The sequence below is a fragment of the Moschus berezovskii genome, chromosome 2 (genome assembly GCF_049115385.1).
Source record: "Moschus berezovskii isolate FMDL1 chromosome 2, NW_MosBer_1.0, whole genome shotgun sequence".
NCBI classification, from domain to species: domain Eukaryota; kingdom Metazoa; phylum Chordata; class Mammalia; order Artiodactyla; family Moschidae; genus Moschus; species Moschus berezovskii.
This window is the reverse complement of record NC_142461.1, coordinates 16,769,746-16,788,726: the sequence shown is the minus strand read 5'-3', so window position 1 is coordinate 16,788,726 and position 18,981 is coordinate 16,769,746. Positions and strand designations below refer to the sequence as shown.

The following is an 18,981-nucleotide window of genomic DNA, read 5'->3' as shown; positions in this document are numbered from 1 at the left end:
GGGGTAACCACGGAACAACACCCACAACAGAAACTCTGGCAAGCGGTCAGGTAGGCTCTACCCTCCCCAATTCCCCCCACCCAGGGGTGGCCTGGCCAAACCGCACCCAGCACCGGCAGGCAGGCATGGACAGACGGCAGGGGAAGGCACCAGGGGAAGGTGGAGGAGGGAACCAAGGATGGGAGCAGAGTGGCCTGAGCAGGGCCCAGCGTCTCCTCCCACAAGGCTGGGACCAAACACTGCTGAGATGTCCTGGGCGATGGGGGTGGGGAGTTGGGGGAAATGTCCCGTGCTGCCACCTGCTCCTGTCTCCAGAGCAGGAACCAGGCTGGGAACCGAAAAGAGGGCAGTCAGGTGGGTGACGGTGAACAAAGGCCTCTCTGGGAGACAGATCCCTGTTGGCGGCAGGACGCACTTTAGGCCACCACGGGGCCCTCGCCAGCCGCCCTGAGGCCAGGAGGCGCCATTTCCTCCGCCGGGGCTGGTCCCCTTCCGTCGCGGGGAGGAGCGGAGGGCGCGACCAGGCAGGCGAGGGGCGAGGAGGACAGGGCGGCCCGGCAGCGCCCTGCCCAGTCCCGCCGTCTCCATGGCGACGGCTACCTCACCGCGGAGGCGGGGAGAGCTGCAGGGTGAGTCTTAGCCGGTTGCTACGCAACGGCTCAGTGACGTCAGGCGATTGAGTTTGGTTCCCAAGGTAACTGGCTGGGCAGCTGGGCCGGGAACTATTTGCGTCTGTCCCCCGAGGGTCTGCGGAGCCTCCGGGGTCTGGCGCAGCTGCGGAAATGCGCTCCTGGCCCGCGGGCAGGCAGGAGACGGAACACAGAGGCCCTTTTCAGCTCTCGGAAACCGGCGACCCAGGCGCGGCGGGGTCTGCGCCCAAAGCAGGACGCCCCCACTCTGCTCCCTGTCGCCCAGGTTTTCTCCCCACTCTGGGGGCCCCGGGACCGCCAGGCTCTGTCCTACTTATAAATGCTCGGCTGGGTGAACGCCTTGAAGTAACCCACTCCTGTTTGGAGCAGCCCGGGCCTCAGTGTCACCCTCACTGGCACACAGTGGGCGCTCTGCACGCCCTTCCCATGAGACTGCAGATGTTCCCCTGGGAGAGGATACTGTTCCAACCTGGAGTGGAAGAAGGGGAGGGACAAGACACCACAGGAGCAGAAAGAGCATCAGGTGTGCAAAGACAAAGCCGTGACCTAAATTTGGGCCTGAGAGCTGGCCCAGGCCCAGGAAGGCAGGGGTGAGGGCTGGGGAAGGGAGGGGGGAGCAGGTCCCCTCAGGACTCAGCCCCTAACTGGGTCTCAGGACTTAAGTGACACAGTCCATCCAGGCCTCTCAGGCTCCTTCCTCCGTATGCCACCTGTCAAAACAGAGTAACACCCAAGCCTCTCACAGTCTGTCTCTAAGTCCAGTGGGCCAGACCAGGCTGGACTCGAGGACACAGATATCTGAACCCAGGCCAGAGAGAATGAGCTGAGCACCCACATCCTGGCCAATTGTTGACCCAGGAGCCAGGGTGCGCTCTGCCGGTCCCACCCAAGCGAGGCCTCTACTCCATTCCTATGGCCCTTCCTGTCTCTTAGTCTCACTAATGGGGGTTGGAAGACAGGAGGCACCTGGCATCTCTGAAAGACCAGCCTCAGGGACTGGCTTCCTGGGTCTGGTTCTCAACTGAGAAAAGCCTGCAGCCTTCATCTTCTCCTCCCCTCGGGGTGGAGCAAGCTCCATGATCCCAGATCCACACAAAGACTTGTTCAAGGATGCCCCCCCAGGCCCACCTTCCCCAACCCGTGTTCTCTAGTCACTCCCAGACGGGCCGTGCAGAACGGGCCCTGGGCCCAGGAACCAGAGCTGGCAAGCAGAACCAGCTACATAATGTATGGGGCCCAAGTGAAGCGAAAATACAAGACCCCGTCTTCAAAAAGTATTGAGACTGTCAAGAAAACAATAACAACAAAAACAAAAATGAAATAAAAAGGACATCGAGACAGGGACGGCGAAGCATTAAGCCAAGCCCGGAACCCCATGGGACTGCACAGGGTACAGACTCATGAGGCCAACCCAGCTGCTGTGTCCCCGACACCAAGCAACCTTCCCGGGCACAGCCCCCCTCTTCCTTCTCTCAGGTCCCTCTGCTGGCCTCTCCCCATGCTGCTGCCGGCTGCTTCCTGGCCCACTGTCCACACCACCCAATCAACACAGTGTGGACATCTAGGGCCTCAGAGAGGCTCGCAAGATATCACATGTGGGGGCGGAGGGGTAGACCTGGTGCTTTCTTAGCAAAGGACCCAAACCACAGACTTGCGGAAATGCTCATTCCTGCAAATGCTGATTGTCTGATTCCCTATTTCAAGCTGAACAACACTTGCTCTTGGAAAAATATGAGGGTCATCTACCTAAGATGATGAAATGTGAAGTGTAGCTGCTGACGGATGATAAGTTGACACTGATTAACACTACAATACAGAGGAACAAAAGTCGAGGGTGTGCCTGTGGTCTACATCCCACCCATGATTCATCCCACTCTGTCTTCAGGGAACCAAGGGAGAGAACTTCTGCCTCAGCCCATCTGGTTCATCTCTACCTTGGGATCAGGGCTGGCAAACCCTTCTGCTGGACTCCCTGCATAGCCCGCCCCCTCCACCAGCCTCTCTGATTCCTGCCTTCCTGCCAGGGTGAGTACCCCCATGTTGGCGCTGTGCTGCACCATCCAGGTCTCCTGCAGGCCTGAAGGACTTAGGGTACCCCAGAGCTGGAGTACAGGCTTCAGACAGAAGGACCCTCAGCTGTCAGCCCTCTCTGGGGATCATATCAATTGAAGAAAGTAAAATATCTTGGCCAAAGCCAAGAGCATCACTTGTTTAAAGCATCACTCTGGCTACCGGGAGGAGAATGGATTCACCTGATGCACCCTCTTTGGCACATGTTAGCCCTTTGGCCCGATTGCTAGGTTTTAACCTCCATTTATGCGAGATAACTAATCTGCCACTTGAGGTTGGAACCCAGCCCTTGGACTGTTTGGATCCTTGCACAGCCTTGTACTGATTGTGTGTTTTAGTCGCTTGGTCGTGTCCAACTCTTTGAGACCCCACGGACTGTAGCCTGCCGGGCTCCTCTGTCCATGGAGTTCTCCAGACAAGAATACTGGAGTGGGTTGCCCTTCTCCCTGACCCAGGGGATCTTCCCTACCCAGTGATCGAACCCAGGTCTCCTGCACTGCAGTTGGATTCTTTACCTTCTGAGCCACCAGGGAAGTCTTGCACCGAGTAAATGCTCAATGAATATTTATGGCTCACGATCTGCTGACACTTCTGTTTCTGCAGTGGTCTCTAGGAGTCTTGCTTCTCAGACCAGCATCAGCACCACTTGGGAGCTTGTAGGAAATATAGAATCCCAGGCCCCACACAGACCTCCTCAATCAGAATCTGCAGTGTAATAAGGTCTCCCAGAAATTCTGATACATGGGAAAGCTTGAGAAGCACTTCTGGTGAGTAGAATAACTAGAGGAAGTGTGGGAAGTGGGAAGTGAGCCAGGGGGCAAGCCCAGATGTATATAGAGGGCTCACTGCGGGGAGGGGAGGTGTTATCCCTTAAGAGTGGTGCTCACCCTGAGTCACAGAGTCTGAGAAGAGAAGGGGCCAGTAATGAAGCTCTTAGTGGGTGCTTTCTATGTCCCAGACACTGGTTTCTCCACCTTTTATATACAGTAACTAATTCAGCCTCCACGACAGCCCTATAAAGTGGAATCACCGTGCCCTTACAGAAGATAGAGAAACTGAGGTGAGGCTGAGATTGTTCTAGAATCTTCAGCAGGTACGCACATTTGGCTGTACCTGGTGTTTAGGGCAGGGTCTGTTCTGATTGGTCGCTGCCTGTCCTACTGGTTATTCAATGTTTTGAGCGTCACCCTGGTTACACAGCTGGATGGAAGAGGCAGGATCCAAACCAGCCCTCTGGTGCTGGAGCCACGCCCCAAACCAGGATCCTCTATCCATCCAGGGCCGTCACCACCCAGAAACAGCACACCTCAGGGACGAGTAATGTGTGTCAAAGTGCTGTGTAAGCTGTAAAACACAGTGTAAATGCCAAATGGATTCCTCCGGGACAGAAGTGAGAGAAGCCTGTTAAAAATGGAGAAGCAGGGCTGTGAGAAGGCAGAGGAGAGGCTGCTGCGGGGAAGCAGAATTCTCTCTGGTTGCTCAACGGGGTAGCTGAAGCAAGATGGAAAAGTCTCCCTGAGTGGAGCCCCAGGATCAGCCCCTGGAAGCTCTAACTTGCCAGAGCCCCCATCAGGCACCAAAAGCAGGGTAGCCCGCATGAATCCTCCCGGAATAACCGAGCCCTCCCGATATTTACCACGAGGGGGCGCTGCTCCCCAGCCTACCCACTGGACCCCACCTGCTCTCAGGAAATTAGGCCTTGCAAGGAGTCCTGGTGAGCAAGCTCCAGGGGCTCTGAGAAGTGGAAAAGGAAGGCAGGCAGGATGGAGGGAGCCTACTGAGGCGCTCTCGTTCCCACTTTACAGATGAGGAATCTCAGGTCCAGAGATGTCAGATCAGATCCCCCAAACCAGGAAGTCAGGGAGAGGCCGGGTCTGGGTCATTTGATTCCAACCCCAGTTCCCAAGGAGACCACAAGTGACTGCCAGCTCCGCTGACCCTGTCCTGTCGCTGGTGTGCCTGCTTCTACTCACCCTGTATTCTGGGAGGTGGCTGGAACTCCCAGCACAACTGTACTCCCACAATTCCAACAGCCAGACCTCAGAAAGGCAGTCCTTGTTCCTGAACTTTTTGAGGTGGTGGGCTTCCTACCCTCCGGGCTTTAAGAACCCTCACCTGACACCCCAACCTAGCAGCCTTCCCACTCAGACAGAACCTGAGGTCTCGTCTCCAGAATCTGACTCTGGGCCCCCCAGAATCATGTCCTCTTCCACGTCCCCTCCCCACCCCAGGGACCCCCCCCATGGGTTCACGTTTGCACCCTGGCGCCCCACTGCAGGCAAACACAAATAAACAAGGGGACGTTTGAGCCTGTGGCTAGGGCCAAACCAGGCACCAAGGTTTTTTTTCCTCCGCTCCCACCAACTCCTTTTATGGTCTCTGGTTCCAGTTCCTTCTTCATAATAAGTCGTTAACTGGAAAAGCCTCAGAAGTCACTGAGCCCGACTCCAGCCAACACTTTCCTTTTCTAAAGAGAAAAAAAAGTCTTTACGCCTCCCGGTCTCCAGGCGTGTTCCTAAGGCCAGGACCGGCAGGCGGCGTCCTGAACGGGAGGGAAACTCTACTCCTGAGATGGGATCCTGGCACATACCTGTAAAGTAGGGGGGAGGGGGGACCCTAACCTCGGCGTCAGATTCTAAGGTCCTCGCCTCTAGCTCCTGAGGTTCTGTCACCTGCCCTGGGGGCCGCCAAAGCAGCATCTGATCCGCCCCGCTCGGTAGGACGCTTTCCTTCCCTCTGTCCTGGGAGCTGGGGTTTGCTCGCGTGTCGGGGAGCACGTGCGTGTATATGATCAAATGTGTACAGTGGCGTGTGGGCCGCCGCACACGCGTCCGCGCCCTGGCCTGGGGGTTGGGGAGGTGTCTGCGCGCCCCCTAGGGGCGGCCACCAGCCGCTGCCGCAGCTGCCCAGCGGCCGTGTGCAGCCCGCGTGTACCCGGCGCGCACCAGGCCGGCCACCCTCCCGTCCCGGCCGAGAGCACGGGGGTGTGCTGGCGGAGCCACGATGCGCGCCGCCCCCGGAGCCAGGGTGCTTCTGGTTCTCGGTTCCCAGGCCGCCCCTTCCCGCCCGGCATTCTGTGTTTTCCCGGGTCTCCCCCTCTGCCAGCGAGGAGCGCTCCCGGGGCGGGATCCGAGAGCAGCCCCGCCCGGGCGGCCCGGCGAGGGTGGCGGGGCGGCCGGGCGCGCGCCGCCCCTCCCCTGTCGCCCCCGCCCCGGCGCCCCGATGGGTTTTTCCATGACTGCATCCGGCCGCGGGCCGTCTTTGTTCCCGCCATCCGCGGCCGTGCCTGCGAGCTGGCCCGTCTCTCCCCCGCGCGCCGGGGTTTTTCCAGGGCTCAACTGGAGCATGGAGGAGCCGCCTCCCCGCCCCCGGCCGAGCGGCGGCCCCCGCGGGACCCTGCGATCCCAGACGCACCGCACCGTCCGTTCCGTCCCCGCCGCCAAGGCCCGCAGCCCCTGAGCCCGTGTTTGTGCGCCAAGTTGACCGTCACCCGGCCTGAGCGCTCCTCCGTTTCGTTACGCGCTCTTGGCGCCCCGAGCCCCTCCCGGGCTGCACCTTGGGGGGCGAGGGTCGGGCCGGTGCAGTGTCTGCAGAGCCTCCAGCTTGTGCTGGGGGCTCACATTTCTCCCCAGGGGCAGGCGGCCCAGAGGGGCACCCGGGCGCGCGCCCACGGCCCCATCACAGCCAGAGATCGCCGTGTGTGCCCAGCGCGCGCCGACAGCTCGCGAGCAGAAATGCGCCCGCCCCCACGGGAAAATGGGCACGCTCGCGGGCAGCAAGCGCCAAAGCGCGGGGGACTCCTCTGTCCCACCTCCCCCCAAGGAAGGGGAAGCAGGCAGGCAGAAAGGGGGGAGATGGGAGATGCGGGGGTGGGGGGGTGTTCGAGGGAGTGAGGACAGGCACGCGGTTTCCATGTGCCCCATGGGGGCTGTGTCTGCAGCCTGGTTCTGCACTGAGCCGCCTTCATTTTGTCTCTGCGAACCAGCGGAGCCTCCCGGCTATTACCCCGCCATGTTGGCGGGAAAAGTGTAAGAAACACTTTTTTTTGCTAAGCCCTGCTGAGAAGCCAGACTCCCAGGATGGCCTGCAGCCTGGGGTACAGGGATGAAGGGGCGTCTGGGCAGAGGAAGGGGTTCTGAATTAAGAGGGTGTCTGACTCTGTGAGAGTTTGGGGACTCTCTGACGGGTCCCCTCCCCACAGCCGACAGGAGGCAGCCTTAGAGGGCTAAAGATCTGGAGATGGGGGCGGGAGAAGGATGCAGGGTCAGGGACCCCCAGATCCGCAGAGACCCAGAGCCTCCTGGCTGTGAGGAGTGAAAGGGAGGGTCCCTAGGCCCCTCTGAGTGCCAGCCTCTTCCCCTCGGCCCTGGTGCATCATCTTGTCTGCTGAACAGTCTTGGGGAGCCCAACTGTTCTGAAAGGGCCCTTTCTCCAGGTGTGTCTCTGTCGGGTGAGCCCACTTGGTCCAGCCCCTTCCCCTCTTCTCTGCTCTCAGAGACTGAACTTCAGCCACCTCTACCCACTCGTCATCCCAGGACCATGAAGTCTTGGTTCCTGGGCTTCCTGCTGCTCACAGGTTAACACAGATGCCCTTGCCCTTGTGGAACTAGTGGAAGGTTCCAGAAGCTGAGACAAGGCCCCTGCACCGCAGGGTTTCTGTCTGTCCTTGGCCAGGGTCAGCAGTGGGGACAGCAGGTTAGAGAATCTACTAGCACTGCACCCTATTTGCTTTTACCTTGCCCTCAATTATCTTGTCCACCACTGACCCTTCGGCCTTCCCAGGTGGCACGAGTAAAGAATCCGCTTGCCAATGCAGGAGACACAAGAGACCACTGGTTCGATCCCTGGGTCAGGAAAATCCCCTGGAGAAGGAAATGGCAACCCACTCCAGTGTTCCTGCCTGGAAAAATCCCATGGACAGAGGAGCCTGGCAGGCTACAGTCCATGAGATCGCAAAGAGCTGGACACGACTTAGCAACTGAGCACTCAGGCACAACCCTTCAATCTCCATGATCCTTCTCACGTTGAGAATTTTCAGTTCAGTTCAGTTCAGTTCAGTCGCTCAGTCGTGTCCGACTCTCCGCGACCCCATGAATCACAGCACGCCAGGCCTCCCTGTCCATCACCAACTCCCGGAGTACACTCAAACTCATGTCCACAGAATCGGTGACACCATCCAGCCATTTCATTCTCCGTCGTCCCCTTCTCCTCCCGCCCCCAACCTTTCCCAGCATTAGAGTCCTTTCCAGTGAGTCAACTCGTCGCATGAGGTGGCCAAAGTATTGCAGTTTCAGCTTTAGCATCAGTCCCTCCAATGAACATCCAGGATTGATCTCCTTTAGAATGGACTGGTTGGATCTCCTTGCAGTATAAGGGACTCTCAAGAGTCTTCTCCAACACCACAGTTCAAAAGCATCAATTCTTCGGCGATCAGCCTTCTTCACAGTCCAACTCTCACATCCATACATGACCACGGGAAAAACCATAGCCTTGACTAGACGGACCTTGGCTGGCAAAGTAATGTCTCTGCTTTTTAATATACTATCAAGGTTGGTCATAACTTTCCTTCCAAGGAGCAAGCGTCTTTTAATTTCATGGCTGCAATCAGCATCTGCAGTGAGAATTTTAGGCCCTGCTTAATCATCCCTTAATTTTCTTATCTATAAATGGGTTAATAATGGTGCCTATTCTCTTGGGTGTTTATATGGGTTAAATGAATGTATATGAATTTTAATGAATTTAATGGCATATGGAGGTAGTGGTGGTTTAGTCACTAAGTCATGTCCAACTCTTACAACCCTATGGACTGTAGCCTGCCAGCCTCCTCTGTCGGTGGGATTGTCCCAACAAGAATACTGGAGTGGGTTCCTATTTCCTTCTCCAGTAAATGTTCCCAACCCAGGGTTCGAACCCGAGTTGCCTGCATTGCAAGCGGATTCTTTACCACTGAGTCAACAGGGAAGCCCGAGCCTGATACTTAGCAGGTACTAAACAAGCATTTGCTGTCCATATTGGAAGTTAAGTAACTTGTCCAAGGTCATACAGTCAGTGACTAAGCTTGATGCCATGTGATCTCAGAGCCCAGACTCTCATACTGTGCTAGTGAAACTTTGCACTGACTATATCTATAATGTAGGGGAAAACAATAGGTGCTGGGGGTTAGGAGACATTTTTCCAGGGAAGGGCCAAATTCGTAATAGTGATATCTGACCTAGAGAGTAGGTCAGATACTACTTCCTTTGTTTTATGTTTGTCAATCAAGAAATTTATGACAATCGGATAATCACGCTGATGGTAGAAGACTCTCAGTCTTTCCAGCAGTAAGGTGAATCCTATAATGTGTCTTCATCTCATATTTATCAACTTACCTGTGCCCCACATTTTCGTGAATTCTGTGGGGACAGGGAGAACATTCTTGGCAGGAATTGTTTGCTCACTTCACTGTATGTCTTTGTGACCTGATGTTCTTATTTGCCAAAAGGAGTAGTTCAATTAAAGAGCAGTTACTACCCGATGAGGACTTGCAGTGGACAGATTTGAGGTGGCCCCATGAGCCTTCCTCCTGGGTGTGAGAGGGAGGCATGGATGTGTGGCACTTGTTCTAACCAGTAAAATAGGGCAAAGGTGATGAGACATGTGGTTGTGTGTGTGTCGTGTTACGCTAGATGGTAACAACCATCTTGCTAGGGTACCCCCTCCTTTACTGACTTTGAAGAAGTAAGCTGCCATGCTGTGGGCTGCCTGTAGAGAGGGTAGGATCCCAGCTGGCACCAAGCAAGAAACTGAGGCTTCTGCCTGTCACCTGTAAAGAACTGAATTCTGCCAACAGCCATGTGAGCTTGCAAGCAGATTCCTCCTCAGTCAAACCTCAGACCCCCGCCCTGGCCAACACCTTGACTGAAGAAGCCCTGCTGAAGAGCTCAGACTCCTGTGATAAACCGAATAATAAAGGCATATTGTCTTAAGATGCTATGTTTGTTGTGTTTTGCAGCAACAGAGAACTAACACGACCTACGGGTGAAAAGTGCTACATGGGACTGTTACGGGCACAAAAAAAAGTATGAGGAACCCAGCACTTAAGGAGCTTCCTGGCAGTCAAGATGAGAAAGGAAACACAGCATGGTTTCACCACTGGACAAAAGCAATGTTTCTAACGAGGCGACTTGGCTCCTGATGCTAAGAAGAGCTTGTCACGTGGACACTGGACTCTATGACCAGAGCATAGAGTCTACAGGGCCTGGACCTTCCTATATTTCAAGATCCTTCTTCATCCTGCCTTCCTTCCTGCCTGACCTCTTGAGATATCACACCCTCCCATTCGCTACCCTCTTCCTGGACTGCCCTTCTCCCTTTTCTGCCTGTTGACTCCTACACTGAAGGACCAGCTTGGTTCTGTGGCCTCGTCTGTGGAGGCTTCTTCAGTTCCCTAGCAGAATTAACTGCTTCCTCCTGATTTCTCAAATGTTTGTTATCAGAGGCATGTCATACTATTCATTGTAATTATTTATTGAGCACCTGCTAAGCCTTAGGTCTCCTGTTAGGTGCAAGATATAGTCACAAATGCAGCACAGGGCTGTCTTTGGAGCCTGCGGCCTGGTGGTGGCACAGCTGTCATGGGCCCCTCCTGTCCTCCACTTCGGGCCAGGCCCTTTCAGCATCCTCAGAGCTCACCACAGGACACCGCAGCCACAAGTCTCCGTGTTGGTTAAGTGAGTGACCGTGCCTGGGCAAGTCTTCCTCTGAGTATCCCCTGATGGATTGCTGACCTCTCAACAAGCTTTGGGGCATGAGTTAGCTATAAAATATGCCCCCGAATAGTTGAGGCTGTTGGATATTATGATTTAGTGATGACCATGTGATCTCAGCATTCAACATGTTGACAGTGAAACTGACTTAGTTTACCTCTAATGGGGCTTTGGGGGCTGACGGTCATTAATCAGTAGGTTCAGCAGGATTTTAAGTTTGATCAGTTCTCAGCAGTAGTCATGTACCGATGTGAGAACTGAACCATAAAGAAGGCTGAGCGTTGATGCTTTTCAACTGTGTTGCTGGAGGAGACTCTCGAGAGTCCCTTGGACAGTGAGAAGGTCAAACTAGTCAATCCTAAGGGAAATCAACCCTGAATAGTCACTGGAAGGACTGATGCGAAACTGAAGCTCCAATACTTTGGCCAGCTGATGCGAAGAGTTGACTCACTGGAAAAGACCCTGATTCTGGTAAAGACTGAGGGCAAGAGGAGAAAGGGGCACCAGGATGAGATGGTTGCTCAGTGGACATGAGTTTGAGTAAACTCAGGCAGATAGTGAAGGACAGGGAAGCCTGGCGTGCTGCAGTTTATGGGGTCACAAAGAGTCAGATGTGACTTAGCGACTGAACAACAGCAACAGCAGTTCTCAGCAGTATGGAAGGAGATAGGGAACATCGTGTGCCAGCGATAAGAGATTCATGCATCTAATTCATCTTAAAAATGAAGGTCTCAGGAATTCGAATTCCCTGGTGGTCCAGTGGTTAGGATTCCACCCTTCCACTGCTGAGGGCACAGATTCAGTCCTTGGTCGAGGATCTAAGATCCCACAAGCCATGTGATGCAGCCAAAAAAATATTAAAAATAAATTTAAAAAATAAAAAAATTGAAGGCTTTTAGCAGCAAGTTAAAAAGAAAGGGGACCAAGTCATGGCCTTGCTCATCCTTGTGGCTCATCACCACAAGGTGGGATGTGCAGTTCCCTGGCAACTAGTGGCAGCCCTCTGAATGACTTCAAAAAGCACTGCCCACTGTCAGGTGGAGGTTTGGAAAGGTCTGAGGGCCACGGAGGGCACAGATGTGGCATTTGGCTAGTGCCGCAGGGAGCATCCCACTCCATCCTCCGCTACCTCTTCCCTAATTTCGTGGCCAACCCAGGCAAGGCGTGGCCTCCTTGTGCTCAGTTTCCTGAAGAGTCTCTCGTCCCAAGTATCCAGCCCTCAGGGAAGGGGTGAGATACGGCCTCCATTTCCCCCAGCAGTGGGGTCCTGCCAGCCTTTTCCAGGGCTGCCCACTGGGTCCTGCATTTGCTTTGTGTCTTAAGATGGATTTTCCTGACTGTGGCCCATCCTTGCACCTGGGCCCTCCATTATCTTTGCTCAGAATCTCCAAGCCACTGCAAACTCCTCCAATGGGAACCTCTGCCCCACTCCCAGACCCTGACCGGGGCCTCTTGGGGCCTTTCTGCAGTGTGACAGGTTCCTGGAATCCGCCTGGAGCTCTGCCTCACTCCCTGGAACTTGTTTACCACAGCCTGCCTCGGGGACTTGGAGCCTTTTCCCCAGTGTCGGGGAACCTGTTTGTGCTTGTTTCCTCCCGCAGTTTGCCTGCCTTCCTTCCTGGGCAGAGCGGATGTCCCCCTTTAACATACGCTGTGGGGGAAATGGTCTCGGGAGTGACCTAAAGGGTCCCCCTCAGCCCTGTAACCTGGAAGCTCCTCGTGTGAACCGTGTGCCCTGTTCCATCACACCTCCCTGGAGCACCATCTGGGGTGTCCTGTCTTCACATCCATATTTCTGATCCTTGGGGTTTGATGACCCGAGTTTGGGGCTGACACCTTGGCTCTGGTCCTGTCATTGCTTTGGGTCCCCTCTCAGACTTGGCATGGAGTTCTAGCAGGACTGCCCGCCCGCTCTGCGCTCTGTCCACCCTCAGGCTCCACCCCTGCCCAGCCTCCACCCCAGGATGTTGCTCCACTATGGCCACTGTGAGGACACATTTCCAGTCTCTGATCGCTTCCTCAACCAGACAGCTCAGCTTGGGCAGTTTCCAGCTGATGGTATGGGTTTAATAAACACAGTAGGAAGTCTTTATTCCTAAAAAAATCAAGTTCTCTTTTTAAAAAAAGTAGTGATGCATGTGATAAATTCAAAAAGCAAAAGAAGAACTCAGACACGCTTGCGCTGCACTCCCACCCTGCATGGATAACTATTTGGGATTTCTTGTTTCTTCCAAACATGTTTTAAGCACTACTCTCCTCACCACCCCAGCCACCGAACAAAAAGGCCTGATTTGTAGATCTTGCCAGTTTTTCTGGTATAATTACTCCCACCATGGCTGATGTCAAGTGACCAACGTGATGTCAGTGAACGTGGAGTTGAAAAGACGTGCTCATGACAGGTGAGGGGTGAGAACCAGCTCCAGCCCGCCACTATGAAGTTATGTGTGTGTCATCAGACATGACAGCTTGCTTCTTTGTACCTAACCAACTTCTCAGTAAGATGAAGCCAAATACAGCAAGAACCACAGTGGAACTGATGCATCCGACCTGCCTCATATAAGACTATAGATTGGGAGGGTCTGTCCTACAACCTCTGAGAAGTGTGTGTGGCAGGGCTTCCCTGGTGGGCCAGTGGTTAAGAATCTGCCTTGCAATGCAAGGGACATGGGTTCAATTCCTGGTCCGGGAAGATCCCACATGCCACGGGGCAACTAAGCCTGCGTGCCACAGCTACTGAGTGGATGGTCTAGAACCCACGAGCTGCAACTACTGAAGCCCAAGGGCCTAGAGCCTGCACTCCACAAGAGAGAAGTCACCACAACGAGAAGCCAGTGCGCCGCAATGAAGAGAAGCCCCTTGCTTGCTGCAGCTAGAGAAAACCTGAATGCAGCCATGAAGACCCACCACAGCCAAATAATAAAAAAAAAGAAGTGTGTATTCCAGAAAACAAGGAAGGGTCATCAGGTCAATTATGGGGTAAGTGATTTTGAAAAGCTAATTACTGGAATGTCATTTTTGAAGAATAAAAAGTTTTGAAGAAGCAATATCTTAATTTTTAATCGAGTAGTTAGGAGTTAATTCAAGACAGGATTTAGACTGCCAGGAAAAAAAAAAGATCTTCACCAAACTCCTTTTAAAACTTCAGATGATCAAATTTCCCAGTCAAAATTCAGGAATCTACAAAGCCTGGAGAACGAAGCCTAAGGAGAGAGGTCACAGGCAGGTGTGTGACCGTGAACGTCCCAGGTTCTCTTCAGAAGCCATGGATGGCCCAGGTCGATATTGCCAAATGATCTGCCTGGGCGGCTGCCCAGGGAACCCTCCAAGCTCCGTTACGAAACGTTTGCTTTCTTAAAAAAACAAGCACTTGAGAAGAGGATTTCAACTCCCTGGGTTTCTGGTGACTTCCTCTGTGGTTGGCCTGTCACCCTGCCTCCCGGCTTCTGTGTCAGACCTTTCGAGTTTCCAGCCGTCTTTGTCGCAAGGAGGACAAGTAGCACTGGTGTCCACCTGGGCTCTCTCCGTCTGGGTTACTCTCCGGAAGGCTGCTTCTAGACAGCTCTGTGTGCTCCTCAGGTGCCAGAAGGTGATTCATGGGACCCACGCCGTGCTGGCCTCTGTGAACCCCTCCTCTCCCATCTCAGTCCCAGGAGTGGGCGGACAAAGGGGCACAGGGTGAGCACTGGAAACACACTCTTGTGCTGTGTGCTAAGTCGCTTCAGTCGTGTCCAACCCTTTGCAACCCCGTGGACTGTAGCCAGCCAGCCTCTTCTGTCCATGGAATTCTCCTGGCAAGAATACTGGAGTGGGTTGCCGTTTCCTCCTCCAGGGGATGATCTTCCCAACCCAGGGATTGAACCCGCATCTCATATGTTTCCTGCATTGGCAGGCAGGTTCTTTACCACTAGCGCCAACTGAGAAGCCCAGCACACACTTACGTAGTTCATGGGAAGCTGTGAGTCTCACGCTTAAGAGCACGGGACTCATTCCAGATGCTGAGGGCGTCAGGGTCCCTGGATGCATCTCGCCAGCCACTGTTCTACAGCAGGAGGTTACGGATGACTCTGCTGACAGCTTTCGGGGTTCCTGTGTGAAGCAAGTGACTGAGGGCCTGTGGGAAGCAATTCTCTACACCCTATCTTTTCCAGTGATACATCTCAGCAAAGCCACTGCCATGCAGAATAGGGGAGTTTACAAAACGGACATATACGGCTAACAGGTACACACGAAGTTCAAAAGACTGTCGGGTTGGAGCCAGATAACTGAGAATCTCTTTGACTTAAGATAGATCCCTGAGGACAATGTCACTTCAGTCTGTTTAGGAAGCAGCAGGGGAGAGATGGCCATTATGAGGGCCAGGTAATCAGAGATGACCCCTTGTGGTGAGGAAGCCCACTGCTTTAACGGGATCTTCAAAGGGAGATTGAGAAACCTAGAATGGAAGGAGATTTGGTGTCTAAAAGCCACAGGCTGATGAAATGAGGCCTGTCCTGGGAAGAACTATCAGCCTTTGGATTTGTTCGTCCATCCTGCCATGTTGCAGGTTAGTTTCATTCACTGGCAGGTTATGTGTTTCAGAATAGCCTTAGGGACAGGAAACATAAAGCCATTTATACTTTTGGTCTGATTTACTCACATCATCAGGGTTAGACACGCCTCATTTATTTAGGCTGAAGGGCAGAGGACTTCACTCATCTGGCAGGAGCCTTGGCACATGTCCTTGGCCTGGCCTCCGTGGGGAGAGCAGGGCTTCAGAACCATAGAGGGGAAGGGCCGCTGCAGGTCAAACTCCACAGAGAGGGAACCTGGGGAAGGAGGATAGCAGAGCATGGAAGGCCCTGGGTGGATGGTCCTCGGGGTGAGGATGGAGGAAAGGCCCTATCTATGCAACATTCAATGAAAGACTAGGAGCAGACAGAGGAGAAATATTGTTTGACATTCCTTATGCTTGGAATCTAAAAAGAAATGATACAAATGAACTTACTTACAAAGCAGAGACTCACAGACTTAGAAAACGAACTTATGTGACGGGGACTTTGGGAAGGCCATGGACACACCGCTATGTTTAAAATGGATACCCAACAAGGACCTATTGTATAGCACATGGAATTCTGCTCAATGTTATGTGCCAGCCTGGATGGGAGAGGGGTTTAGGGGAGAATGGATACATATAAATGAATGGCTGACTCCCTTCACTGATTCACCCAAAACGACCACCACAATGTTGTTAATCGACTGCACGTGCGAAATGCTAACTCACTTCAGTCGTGTCCGACTCTCTGCGACCCCATGGACTGCAGCCCACCACGCTCCTCTGTCCATGGAGTCCTTCAGGCAAGAATACTGGAGTGGGTTGCCATGCCCTCTTCCAGGGGATCTTCCTGACCCAGGGATCGAACTCTCGTCTCCTGTGGCTCCTGTATTGCAGGCAGACTCTACCACTGAGCCACCGGGGAAGCCTGTTAACTGGCAATACCCCAACACAAAATAAAAGGTTTCTAGTTTGGAAAAAAAGAGAAAAGACTGGGAGGGCTTCCCTAGTGGCTCAGTGGTAAAGAATCTACCTGTCAATGCAGGAGACACAGATTCAGTTCCTGATCCGGGAAGATCCCACATGCCGCAGAGCAACTGAGGCCGTGTGTCACAACTTCTGAGCCTGCGCTCGAGCGCCTGGGAGCCACAACTGCTGAGCCCTCATGCCGCAGCTATTAAAGCCCTCACACCCTAGAGCCCATGCCCCGCAACAAGAGAGTAGCCCCTACTCGCCAGCTCAGCTAGAGAAAACCCGGCGCCGCAATGAAGACCCAACACAGCCAAAACTAAATAAATAAAATTATTTTTTTAGAAAAAGACTGGGAGCAAAAGAGGTGGACTCGAAATATTGAAGGAAAATCATTTCTTTAAAAAAAGGTAAATGTGAATAAACATATGCTGCTGAGGAAGGAGGGAGGGAGGGAGAGAGGGAGATAAAAATCCTTTTAAACCCGGAGGTACCTGTGGACTGGGTGACAGCCCTAGTAAACTGAAGCTGTGCACAGCCCAGACCCAGCTGTGAGCGCCCTCTCAGGGGTCTCCCCAGCAAGGTCTTTGGCACAGGTGCCCCAGAAAACAAATACAAAGATATTCACTGAAACACTGTTTGTAACAGAAAAAAGAAAAGAAGTGAAAACAATCTGCTTCTCAACAAAAGAAAGGACAAAATGAACTCTTAACTTGCTCACGGGAGGTGTGCTCTGCTGCAGTTAGAATGAATGAACCAGAATTTCATGTATCAGCATGTATAATCTCAAAACCATACCGAGTGGAAAAAGCAGGTTACGGAGGGCTACACAGTGATTCCTTTTACATAAAGTTTCAAAACATGCCCAAAATAGAACTGTTCTGTTTAGAAATGCATTTTTAATATGTAGTGAAGCGCTGAAACATACAGGTGGGTTATTTTACCAATCTCTGAGCAGAGGAGGAATGAAAAATAACATAGGGCTCTAGCTATTCCTAAAGCTTTATTTCTCAGAAAACAAAATAATGAAAATAAGGCAACGTATTAGTATCTGTTTACTGTGGGTGGTAGATACAGATGCTTATCCAGATTACATTTTGTACCTGTGGTGGGCAGAATAATGGCCCCTAGAAGTGTCTATCCATGTCCTAGTCCCCAGAACCTATGAATATGTTACCTGATATGTTTAAAGAGACATTGCATACGTGTTAAGTGAAAGAAAGTAGAAGTGTTAGTCGCTCAGTCGTGTCCAACTCTTTTTGACCCCATGGACTGTAGCCCACCAGGCTCCTCTGTCCATGGAATTGGAGGGGTTGTCATTCCCTTCTCCTGAGGATCTTCCCAACCCAGGGATCGAACCTGGGTCTCCTGCATTGCAGGCAGATCCTTTACCATCTGAGCAACCAAGGAAGCTGCAATAAGGAGATTATCCTGAACTACAGGAGCGGGTCTAATGTAACCACGAGGGTCTTTTTAAGAGGGAGACAGGAGAGCCATCAGAGCCAGCAAGAGACAGGACAGTGGAGGAAGAGGGTGGAGGGTCGCCCTCTGGAGACAGAAGAAGGAAGGGCCCAGAGCTGAGGAATGCACAAGGTACCTAGAAGCTGAAAAAGGCAAGAAAACAGATCTTCCCCTGAAGGCTCCAGAAGGAACACAGCACTGCCAACACCTTGATTTTACGCTTCTGACCTCCAGGGCTGTAAGGGAACAGATCCGCATTGTTTCAGTCACTGAATTCGTGGTAAATTGGTATGGCGGCAAAAGGAAACGAATCCAGTTCTTCTGGGGGATGTTTCATAATCCAAGCTTGTTTGCTTTCATTTTATGATACTGAGTTAGGAGAATGGTGGTTAAGGCCTCAGCCCTGTCTTCCTGTTCCTCCCCCTTCACAGGAGGCAGAGCTATTTGGGAACCTTGCGGGGGGGGGGGTGGGGTGGGGGGGGTGGGGGCGGGTTGGTATCTAAGAGGCGGGGCCCTGGGGTTTCAGGTTGTCAGAACAAGTTGGGGCACTGGGAGAGTGGTTCCCTCCCTCCCAGGGTAGGGAAAGCTATGGAAGGGAAGCTCCCAGATGTCTGAGGTTGGCTGCAGAGGTGCCCTAGAGACCCTGCACAGAGAGCTCCCCAAGATGCTCCAGGCCCTGCATGCATCATCTCCTGAAGGCTCAGCCCGTGTCGAAAGGGTTTTGCCTGGGAGTGGAGACTCCAGATGTTGGATGGCCAGGCCCTCCTCCAAGGCCACAGCTCTCCTGTCCCTGTGAGGGTAGGGGAGGAAGGCAGGGGGATGAACAACAGCACTGTGCTAACAGGAGCCTCCACCCCTCGACCTGCATCAGTGCCCTCTCAGCGAGCATGCAGCTTGGGGTCAGCCTGTTACAGGTGGATGTATGGTATTCAGGGAGGGAGCCCACTCGGTGAAGAAGTTGGGCTTGAGAGAGACAGAGGGCTGAAAGGAGATTGGGTTTAAAGGCATGTAAGGATCCAGAAAAAGATGATGATTTTTCAGGAAGAAAAACACCAGTATACATTTGTGTGCATGTGTGTGTGTGTGCGTGTGTATGTACACACAGAGGTCCCAGGTAAGGGGCTATCAAGGGGAAGGAAGCGGGAATGAGACAGATATGGTCCAGACCACGGAACAGCTGTGCGGGAGACTGCAGGGCCCAGATCACAGCACAAACAGAAGAGCTGTCTTGGGAGAGAAGAAGGATGGTTCTTTCTTTCTCCAGGTCTGGAAACTAGCTAGGGAATCCATGGACAAGGGTCTTGAAGGACAGCCCACTTGCCCTGGAGTTATCCCAGTGTGGGACTGTGGAGGTGGGAAGGATGAAGGCTCTTCACTGCATCTGGATCACCTGAATTGTTTTACAATGGAGATGTGCTCCTATGTCACTTGTGAAATTAAAGATCAACTTAAATAAGTTGCTTAGTCATGTCCGACTCTTTGTAACTACACGGACTGTAGCCCGCCAGGCTCCTCTGTCCATGGACTTCTCCAGGCAAGAATACTGGAGTGGGTT

The 18,981-nt window shown here is 53.2% G+C and overlaps 2 long non-coding RNA genes across 2 annotated transcripts; one reads left to right on the top strand and one right to left on the bottom strand.

The window, feature by feature from the left end:
* Window positions 1-369: 369 nt before the first annotated feature.
* LOC148778497 (uncharacterized) lies at window positions 370-11,665 on the top strand. Its single transcript, XR_016038718.1, has 3 exons — window positions 370-629; window positions 2,536-2,675; window positions 9,712-11,665. It is a non-coding gene; the product is annotated as an uncharacterized LOC148778497 (long non-coding RNA).
* A 3,000-nt stretch (window positions 11,666-14,665) lies between these two features.
* LOC129538103 (uncharacterized) lies at window positions 14,666-17,854 on the bottom strand. The gene is made up of 3 exons (XR_008682163.2): window positions 17,655-17,854; window positions 15,726-15,882; window positions 14,666-15,270 (listed from the first exon to the last, which is right to left on the bottom strand). It is a non-coding gene; the product is annotated as an uncharacterized LOC129538103 (long non-coding RNA).
* Window positions 17,855-18,981: the final 1,127 nt, after the last annotated feature.